This window comes from Mangifera indica, unplaced genomic scaffold (genome assembly GCF_011075055.1).
Source record: "Mangifera indica cultivar Alphonso unplaced genomic scaffold, CATAS_Mindica_2.1 Un_0117, whole genome shotgun sequence".
NCBI classification, from domain to species: Eukaryota; Viridiplantae; Streptophyta; class Magnoliopsida; order Sapindales; family Anacardiaceae; genus Mangifera; species Mangifera indica.
This window is the reverse complement of record NW_025401209.1, coordinates 55,300-66,046: the sequence shown is the minus strand read 5'-3', so window position 1 is coordinate 66,046 and position 10,747 is coordinate 55,300.

The window sequence follows — 10,747 nt, the reverse complement described above, 5'->3', positions numbered from 1 at the left end:
TACACATCCTATGGTATTATGTGTTTCATCACTCACTCTCATACTTGATAATAGAGTCTTCTACTTACTATGTGTTTCATCACTCATTCTCTTGCTTTTATATGTGCCAGTACAAGTGTTTGTGATGGTTGTGAAGCGAGCAATGGTCAATGGGGCATAGAGCACTTGAGGGTATTTTTGCCATTTTTATAATTTTATCAATTTATGTTTTCAGACTTTATTTTTGATGTTTAGGTAGGCTACACATCCTGTGTTATTTGATTAATGTTTATTTATAGTTTGACATCCTTTGACATGTTTTCATTTATTGGTAATGAAGGGTATTTTTATAATTATGAATTTAAATAAAATTTATGTAACTCCTTTTTAAGTTTTAAATGTTTTTAAAAATATGTATGTTCAGTAATTAATTTTGTGATATCTTCCTTTGAAAGATAATACTTATAGAGGAGGTGTTATACAATAACATTTGAGAATTGATGAATAAATAGGGTAGCAGCAAAAACATAGAATAGAAGTGAAAAATGAAGTTCTGCCACTGTTTCTACCCACAATTTCATCAAATTTTCAACAATTTTCAAATAAAACCACATAGGGTATTAATTATACTCCCAACTAAAATACACAATAATGATGAAGAATTGATGCAAGAATAAGATTAAATTAGAATTATTCATACTAGGAGCAAATTATACCTATCCAAGAAATAATTAAAATTTAGGATTCAATTCTGGAAAAAAAAAAAAAAACAAAGTAACGAAATGATTAGTGGTTATACTGTTAGAATTTATTTTAGATTAAAGGAAAGGTAAAACGGGTACTAATGTGGACTTTTGACTATATCTGCAAAACCACTAAAGTGCTAACTAATATTGTATAAACTCTCTAAAATTTGGTTTTTTGTAATTAATTTCTCTTGTGATGAAGTGTGTATGACTAGTGCAAGAATATAGTTTTAATCAATAATAATAGGATCATGATATATCAACTGGAATATTCAAACATTTACCAATAATCAATGCTTTAGTACAATGGTTAACCATCAAACATTCATTAAAAACAATTTTTTTAAAATGAATTTATCTACAAGTTTTTTAATTATTTTCAACAATTTATATTGAGTTGAAAAAAAAAAAAAAAAGAAAACGTTTGTGTCTCAATTTCTTATACTTGATAAAAGTGAAATACGGATATAATTAATAAATAAAAAGATATTGAAGGCAAAACAGTGACACTGATCGAAAGAGGAGAGCAGATAGGTGGGGACGTGGGGTTGAAGATTGAGTCAGTGCAGCTCTTTCTTCTTCTTCTTCTTCGTCAACTCTTCCTGCCCGACACTGCAGCAATGGCCGTCTGCCACACTGATCAGACTTGTCTATTCCTTCTCATGTAATGTCCCTTTTAAACCCACTCTTACTTTTAACCTATAAAAACTTACACCTCTCTCTTTGTATGTCTAATCTCAACTTCATTACTCTGAATTAATGCATCTTTTGCCCACCAATCTACAAGCTTTTACCATATTGAATGAATGTGGGTTCCTGCTAAAAGCTCGAACCAGCGATCCATATTAATAATAAATAACAGAGATGTATGATAAAAATTTTTTGCCATAGATTTGTCCTCAGAAGGAGACCAGCAGATAAAAGAAGGTGCTGCAAAATAAATGGTATCAAACTTTTAATTAGGGCATCAATGTGTATTCATTCATTAATGAGAGGCTTATTCAAATCAGTCAATTAAGTTGTAGTCGGAGACCCATACATATCTTCTCTCAAAGTAGCTGGTACTTGACATTTATTTTTTTCTGTTTTATTAGAATTGAGTCAGCTCAAGAAGCAAAGAATGAAAGTACAATAGTGAAGATACATCTGTAAAACTGGTTGTAATACTGCAAAAGATACCTTTCTCACCAGTTTTACAGCTGGGTTTTTGGTGTTGGGCTCTTTTAACTTGTTTGTCTTCCTTTAAATTTTGTTGATGAAAACTTTTACGGGAAGCAGGAAGGTTTTTAACTTTTGCATGGGAAATTGAGCGACATCTTTACAATTTTTTGCATCGATTAATATATAAATTATGCAACTGAATGCAGCAAGTATGGACACTAGGAATTTGCCATTTTTCCTTCAGAATTGCGAAGAGTCAAAACTTCTCAACTTTTTGAGATACTTCCTTTTCATTAGTGTTTTGTTTATTTATTTGTCTATTCAAGTACTTAAAAGTGCCTAAGACTGGATAGATTTGATTGCCAGAATCTAAATTTTGTTTATAGTTTTTATTTTTATATATGACTATTAGATGGACCTGTCAAGGGTCAATATCACCGTAAAAAACAATTACAGGTTATGTTAAGGGCTTTCAAGCAAGATTTATAAGTCAGTTCAATAATATAAAAAATAGAAAAAAACAAAGTTTTACTGTTACAACAATTGGAAATGACACCCTCTAACGGTCAAGTAGTTGTTGGGTTCAAATACTTCTCATTTCATATTTTTGGTATTTGTTTTTTTAATTTACCTATAAATACCTCCCAAATTCGCTCAATTCTTTACTCAACTCTCAACTCTTTCATTCTCTAACTCCAATATCTAAATCTCTCAATCAACTCTCATTTCAAGAGCTCACTTGTTCTCTCTCTTTCAATTTTAATTTCCAAATTAATTTTATTTTCATTTCTTTATAATTTTTTTGACAATTATTATATTTCCTTCCTCAAATTCATATCAAAATAAATCCGAATTCAAATGAATTTAATAATTTTAATTATACTGATAATTAGGAAAATCGTTATTTTGTGTGAAGAAACACAATCACAAACACCACCACCCAAAAAAAAAAAAAAAGAAAGCAAAAATAAATGGTACTGTAGAAGTATTTATAAAAATAGAAGAAAATATTAATGGTAAATTGGTTCAATGTGCAATATGTAAATATTATGCTTCTTGCTTAACATGTACAAGTTCGAGGGGTATCAGACACCTCCGTCGACATATTAACGAAACTATAAAAAAATGTTACAACACTTAGAAAGAAAACAACAAATTGCATTCACAGGATCAAGATTGGTGGTATGTGAATCTTCTTCTATTAATACATCTAGTTTTGTAATGAGAGAAATGTTCATCTTTACATATAGTCAACAAAATATGAGAGACTAAATTGTCAGGTATGTTATCACTATTTATCAACTTTATTCATCTATTGATAATAGTGTAGTAAAATGGTTTATACAAAATAATGTTCAACTGATATTTAAAAGAGTTCTTAGGAGCTCATTAAGATATATCATAATTAGTTATTATAAATTAATGAAAATAAAAACTATAAATGAACTTAGTGAATTTGATTGAGTTATTTCAGTAACTTCTTATTTATGGACATCTACTAGTCAAGATATAAGTTATAGTTGTACAAAAACTTACTATATTCATTTAGATCGGCAATTAATTTTACATTGGGTACCAACCCGCTCCCACTATGGTCATATATTTTTGTACATCAGCATGACTAAATTGTACGATAAGATATCTATTCTCATACATCAGAGTGATGAATCTCGTATCAATTCACTTGCACTATAACCAATCATTCATGCAAACAACATTGAATGACTATATGTGCTCATCATGCTTCTATTATGATAGAACATTATATGTTGACTATGTTACAATCCATTGGTATTTTAAAGGTCAACAAATTAAGCAATCACTTTTGATAAAGTGGAATTACTTTAGTACCACAGGGTGAGACCATAACTCTATAGTCAAAGAAATGGCTCAGTACTGCTATATAGAATCAACCATGCTTGGAGTCTTAACATGTTCAAAGATGAACTTCACCATCTAGTTTGTGTGTAAGGCCTTGCATTTCAAAATGTCTTATACTTGGCTTCCATCGTAGAATATATTATAATTTTATTTTAAGGAAATTGTAACCATGTTGGATAGAATCATATGACCTAACTATTACTAATATTGAATTTTATAATTTGATTATACACTTCACTGTTTTAAATAGTGAGATCATTTTCTTTATGAGCCAAGAAAGTATATAGAATCCTATTTAGGAATTTAAGGATATTTTTTACTATTGTCCAATGACGGTAGTTTTCAATGTAATTGATATCGTCAACAAGTGTCTAAAGCACATGAGATATCAATATGAGTGTATAACATGATAAATCTAATATCATATGCTAATAGAACCCAAATCAAGAACCCAAATCATTTTGTCTCTCATTTCTTATGTCTCGTAGCACACCATTTGACATAAGAAATCCGTTTGAAATTTTCTTTGTTGAGTTATTTTAGCATCTTTTCCATGTACACACTTTGACTTAAATTCAATAGTCTATATAATCTACAATAGTAGATCATATCAACAAGATATAAATAACTTTTATCTAAGTATCTTATGAAGCAATGTTTGGATAACCAAACCTTATACCGTCTACAAGAGTGGTATGTTATTTCTAGTGGATGATCTATGAAATATTATTGCTTTCTCACTAAGTTTTTGCATACATAAGATCCACAACCATTTTGATAAAACTGAAAGTTTTTATGGTTTTTTTTTTTAAACAAACATTCTAACTCTTAATGTTTGTTTGTGCTCATCATTGAAATTTGTCAGCTAACATATTTGACCAACGCATCATTCAAGGATAAAACCATTTGCTATGTTGTATTCATGTCCATTATAAGGTTTTAATCCATAAAGTTGGCCTTTGACAATTTAATTGTCAAATTTTTAATAAATGGTATGTAGCAAACAAAAATGCATCTGGATTCATTTTAGTATCATTGTAGGCTTTAAGTCTTAGAGTCATGAGTAAAAAATGTGCATTACTATCAAGAGTCATGAGAAATTCAGTTTCCATGCACTCACGAGGTACCTTACCATCTCTGAGTATTTTTTGTGTATACTAAGGTGGTTTGCTTTATTCTATTTAAGACCCGAGTGACCTCTTTACAATGATTAATTATCTCATGTGGCACATCAATCTTCCAACATCTATTAAGTCTTGTAAATCATAACTTGATTAAGTTTTATCTCCTTCTCACTAGTTTCTTTAGAGAATATAATACTCTTTAAAGAACCTCCAATACAAGCCTTTAACTTGTTTAGATTGGAGAAGTAGTTGAAGGCTTGTATTGGAGGTTTTTCATTACTAGAATACCCACAAGATATACTTATTTGATATAGGTTTAACTAATTTAAGTTAATTACTTAACATTAGTCTCATTACCATAGTCAAATAAATCATTGGGCTTCAACCCAATACATACAATATATGTCGTATGTTATACATTGACTTAAACAACTCATAATTCCAGTGTGGTTTGTAATCTTCAAGGATAATTGTAGTATATTATGGGTGGATTAACGTAACTCTCACTACACTTCAGGTATTCATTTGAACTTCATGAATAAGTATTCATTTCTTTGACTTAACCTAATTATTTGAATACTTTACAAACTAATTCTATATTTCATTCTTAAAGTCCTTGAGTTTCTTCATAAGATCCAAATTTGTATATCCAAAGATTCACAAATCATATTTATTAGAATTATCAATGAATCCAGCTAAATTAGGATGGTTATCTGTTGCTCAAAGATTTACTAACCAACATTCATTACTAGGATGATGCTTAACAATTGAACAATGCTCTCATTTTCTCTAGTAAATAGTTGATGTAGTCATCTTGTCTAAAAGATAGAATTGACATTTCTCACTCAACCTAAAGTTAAAAATGTCTAAATGCTAGTCATGACTTAGTTCTTTGTACCAAATTCACATTTAATTGAAATCATCAAATTCTATTTACTTTGCATAATAATTGAGAATTCAAGAATAAATATAGTTCTATATTGAATTTCATTAAAATTTCTACTTATATGAAATTTCTCAATTGTTCAATATCATTAAGAAGTTTTATTTATGAAATAAATTAATATTATTTTTATTTCTATCATTTTACCCAAAGGTTACAATGATTAATTAGATCATAAAGCTAATATAGCATAATAGGTGTCGCATATCCAATTTTTAGGTCCACCTCTCCTATGGCAATCCTTTACTTTGCCTTAGTTCCTACACATTAAAACAATTACAAGAAGAACATCAAGTGTTTGTTGGTGCCGCATATCCAGCTTTTAGGTCTACCTCTCATATTCACACTAGTTTGCATATAAGGGGTTAACAAAGATAACATGATGCTCGATGCACATTTTGCATCATCCAAGTGTTTCTCATAAGAATCAAAGTCCTTTATTAAGGTGTACCATTTGGGCTTTGCAAGTGGGTCTTGCATGATAGTATATAAGATTCTTTTCTCTTCTAGCATAGTTCAAAGACATCAAAACCAATCAAGGAACTTTGTTAATATCTTTTTAAATATTGGGTCATATGATATGTTCATTTGATTTTAAAAAATAAAATATTCTAAGTCATATTTCATATTTACATTTATTTAATGTGGTCTTTTAATTTATTAAAATAAATGCTTCCACGAATTTTATTCAAGTCAATAGCCTTCACTATTTGACTTAAGAAATCTTGATAGATTTCCTAGTGGACCAAGATTTCATCTAGCCTATTTTCACTATCACTTTAGCGAACAATTGAAAATGGATCAATTAGTTTGGTCAACAGACCAATTATACAAGCCAATGAACTCAAGTCAAGATTATTACACGAACAATTAATGATCTCGAGTACAACTCTCAGTATTAGTAGAGTAGATATTACATATCACTTATGCGTTAACAAATGCATCAACAAATATTTATATGGAGGATAACCTAAGGTACTTAACAAGATATCAATTGATGAAAGAATTTGAATGCATGGTGAACATACCATAGAAAGGTTAACATCACTTTTTCATTGATTCTATAGATGTTGGATAGTCATGATGTCTTGTTAAAAAACTATTTATGGTTTCTGAATAAAATGGTTGATTAATTGTAGATTAATCATGAATTTATTTATTGTTAACATGATAGAAAACCTAAGGATAACACATAATAAAGAGTTAATAACTATGATTGAAAGTTAAGGATTTATTACATATAGGGGCCATTTGGTTATGGTTTTTAAAGATTACTTTGGTAATCTATCTTTTAATTCTTTGTTTGGTCTGTCAGTAATAAAATATTACAGTAATATTCTATTATCAATGCTGACGTGACAGGTAATATAAGTGGTAATTTGATTACCACCTTCACCTTAGGTATTTAAAATATTACCAAGGTAATCTTGATTTTATTATAATTATATTAGTATTTATTAATTTTTTGAGACAAAAATAAATTTATTTTTAATTAATATGACAAATAATATAAAAAAATATTTAAAAATAATTATATTCAAGGACATTTAAGTAAAATAATTTACTAGTAATATTTTATTACCTTTAATCAAACACAATAATTATTTATACCTATCAAATTTTATCAAATATAGTAATCATTTATATCCAATAATCTTTTAAGTAATCTATCTTTAAGATAATCTTTCTATTTTGCTAATAAAACATTACCCAAACCAAATGCCCCCCTAAAGTAAATCACACCTAATCATCATGATGTGGAACTCTATTAATGTGTCAATATGGATTTAATCATATCATGATGAATATCTTACTTATTGTTGGACCTAAGTGTATAGGATTAATACATTAGAAGTCAAACAGTAATAATCCTAAAGTTTAGGGATTGTAATGCAATTTTTGAAAGTTATATTAAGGTATAATTGCACAAAGAGTGAATCACCTAAAGGGTATCCCAAAGATTGTGAATTTAAATTTTTGAAAACGTGTCTTAATATGTAAAAATAATTATAAAGACATTTAAAGCCTTCAATAATATTTAATAAGGGATTGGGCTAAAAGTGCTAATAACCTAAGTCTATGGGCAGACCACATAAAGGGTTTGTTAGGGTTATGATATATCTCATGTAAATTGTGACATTTTCATAAACTTTGATTTGATAATTCAACCTTGACCGCCCACCCTAGAGAGAAAATATTTCTCTCAAAACTTCCACTTTTCATTCACTAATTTGTAGTGATCGAGCGATCACTTGAGCCATATTCTTGTGTGTTTGTGGTTATCTATGTGTGGATAAGTAAAGACCCTGTTATGTTGTAGGGATCTATGAAAGTGTTCAAGATGAATTTGGGGCAAATCTCAATTTGAAGGAGCCTCTAAATATAGGTTTGTAAAATTTTGTTTCAAAAAACCATCCCCATGGATTTATGGGATGTCATACATACGATAAAATAAGTATTTTATGTCAAACCGAAGTATGGAGGTTCCACCTTGTTGGAATCTACCCCCGAATCTATTTCTAATGCTCTCACCACTTTTTATAGTATAGTAAGGTCTCTACTCATCCATACGAGGGCATCCGCAAACACAAGAACACGCCAAGGTTGTCAAGGGTCTCATTGTTATTGCTAGATCACAAAATTTTGGTGTATAAAATTATTTGATTGAGATAAAATTTTCTCTATTTAATTTTAGGGTGGACAACACTCTCTTGAATAATGGGATAAATGTTCAATTTATTTTGAACACTTAACCTTAGTTAGCCCTAAGTCAACTTTTTATAATTATATTCTAGCTCATCAATTTTAGATTATTATCATTTAATCTCTAATATCTTAGTTCCTTACACTTAGGTTTAATAATGAGTAAGACATCCATCATAAAATGATCGGAACTGTGTCACTAATTAATAGAGCTCGAAATCATGGAATTCGAGTTTGATTCACTCTATATGTAGTAAGTCTATAACCTTTTAGTCATGGTTACCATGGGTGACTAACTACTGTGTGACAAGAGGTATAATAGAATTAACAAAAAAAGGTTGGACTTAACACTTTCCATTAAGTTTTGCACTCACCACTTCAGAGGCAATTGTGTCGTTTTGGTGACTTATAATAGATTGCAAACACTATCTTCAACAATGATGCAAGACAAGCATTAATAGGGTTGTGATATCATTCACAAGGATACTTTAGATTGATATCGTTGAACGGATGCAAAAGGATAATAAAAATTCAATGCAATTTACAAAATAAGTCTTAAAAAAACTCAAACCTGAATTTTATTGATAACATAAATTGATTTATTTTACAATAACTTAAGCTCTTTATATAGGCTAATAACTCTCCTAAATAAAATAGAAAACCTAACTTTACTAGAATAGAAAACTTATTAAACTATGACGCTAGTCTCATTAAAATTAGAAATATTAACTAATTTTAAGTTCTAAGAAACTTAGACTTTAAATACATAACATTAAATAGAGATTTCCTAAAGCATAAACTCCTAAAACCTCAATTAATTTCAAATTAAAATAAGACTCCTAAAATTGTTAGGAAAACTAATATTTATAAAAGACTCTATTAATTAAATTAGACTAGGAATCTTTATTTCACCTTCACATCATCATGCATGTCCATATTATCATGCCATGTGACCAAATAAGTTGCCATGTCTTGTGCCTTGTCATCTTTGGTTGTCACATCATATGTCATGTTATCCTCTTGCATTTGGCTTATTCCTTCCATGTTTTTTATGCTTTCAACCCTAGTACCATCTTTCCATAGCCCTCCATTAGAAAAGAACTTGCTCACGAGTTATCATTGTATAAGTCAATTTTGGGGTAGAATTTTGTCAAATTTGCTACGTTAAAAGTTTTACTAATCCTCATGCTAGCTAGCAAGTCCATTACATAAGCATTATCATTAATTTTTTTCAAAATCTTATAAGGCTTATAATGTTTTTGCTTTAATTTTCTATGCAAACTCGTTGGAATTATCTCTTTCCCAAGAAACACCATAACTTCTTCTACCATGTCAAACATTGTTTTTATAAAAACCTCCTATATCATCAAAACCAATACATACATATTCACCAAAAACCTCTTATATTATCAAAACCAAAACCTCCGATTACATTATCAAAACCGATACATACATAATCACCAAAAACCTCTTATATTATCAAAACCAATACATACATAATTACCAAAAACCTCATATATTACCGAAAACCTCTTACATTATCAAAACGAAAACATACATACTTACCAAAAGCCTCGTATCTTATAAAAACTAAAAACCCCCTATACATACGTACAGGGTGACTACCAAAATTCCAGGCTAATAAAACAGGGCGACACTACATGGGCAACTGTCGATTCTGAGGCACAGGGATGAAGATGATGATGGCAATTGGATTGAGCCTACAACTCACTAAATCTAAGTAAGATACTTGTCTTCCACTTGCTATTTTATCACTTGTCCACTCCTTTAAAAATTTATATTTACTTATTTTTTTTGTTTTTATATCTATTATTGATACGAAGATAATACTTGAGAATCTCCCTAGAAAAAAAAAAACATTCAAAAACTATATTACAATGTTGACCATTTGAAGGATTCACTGGTGTTTTTATTTGTCATTGATTTTGAATACTAATAAAACAAGAGCTATCATTCAATCAATTTCATTGTATGCAACAATGACTTTTTTTTCTTTTTTATCATATTGTTCCATTCAAATTCCTTTTCACACCTTCTAATGTCCATTTCAATTCCTTGTCAATGCCTTTAAAGAAAATTCTTGAATTGGATCTCAAATTGACAGATTAATGTGAGTCATTATACAGCCTTTAAATGGGAATCCATTTTCCCAAGGATTGTAACTTTCATACTTTGGTGGGTCTATGATG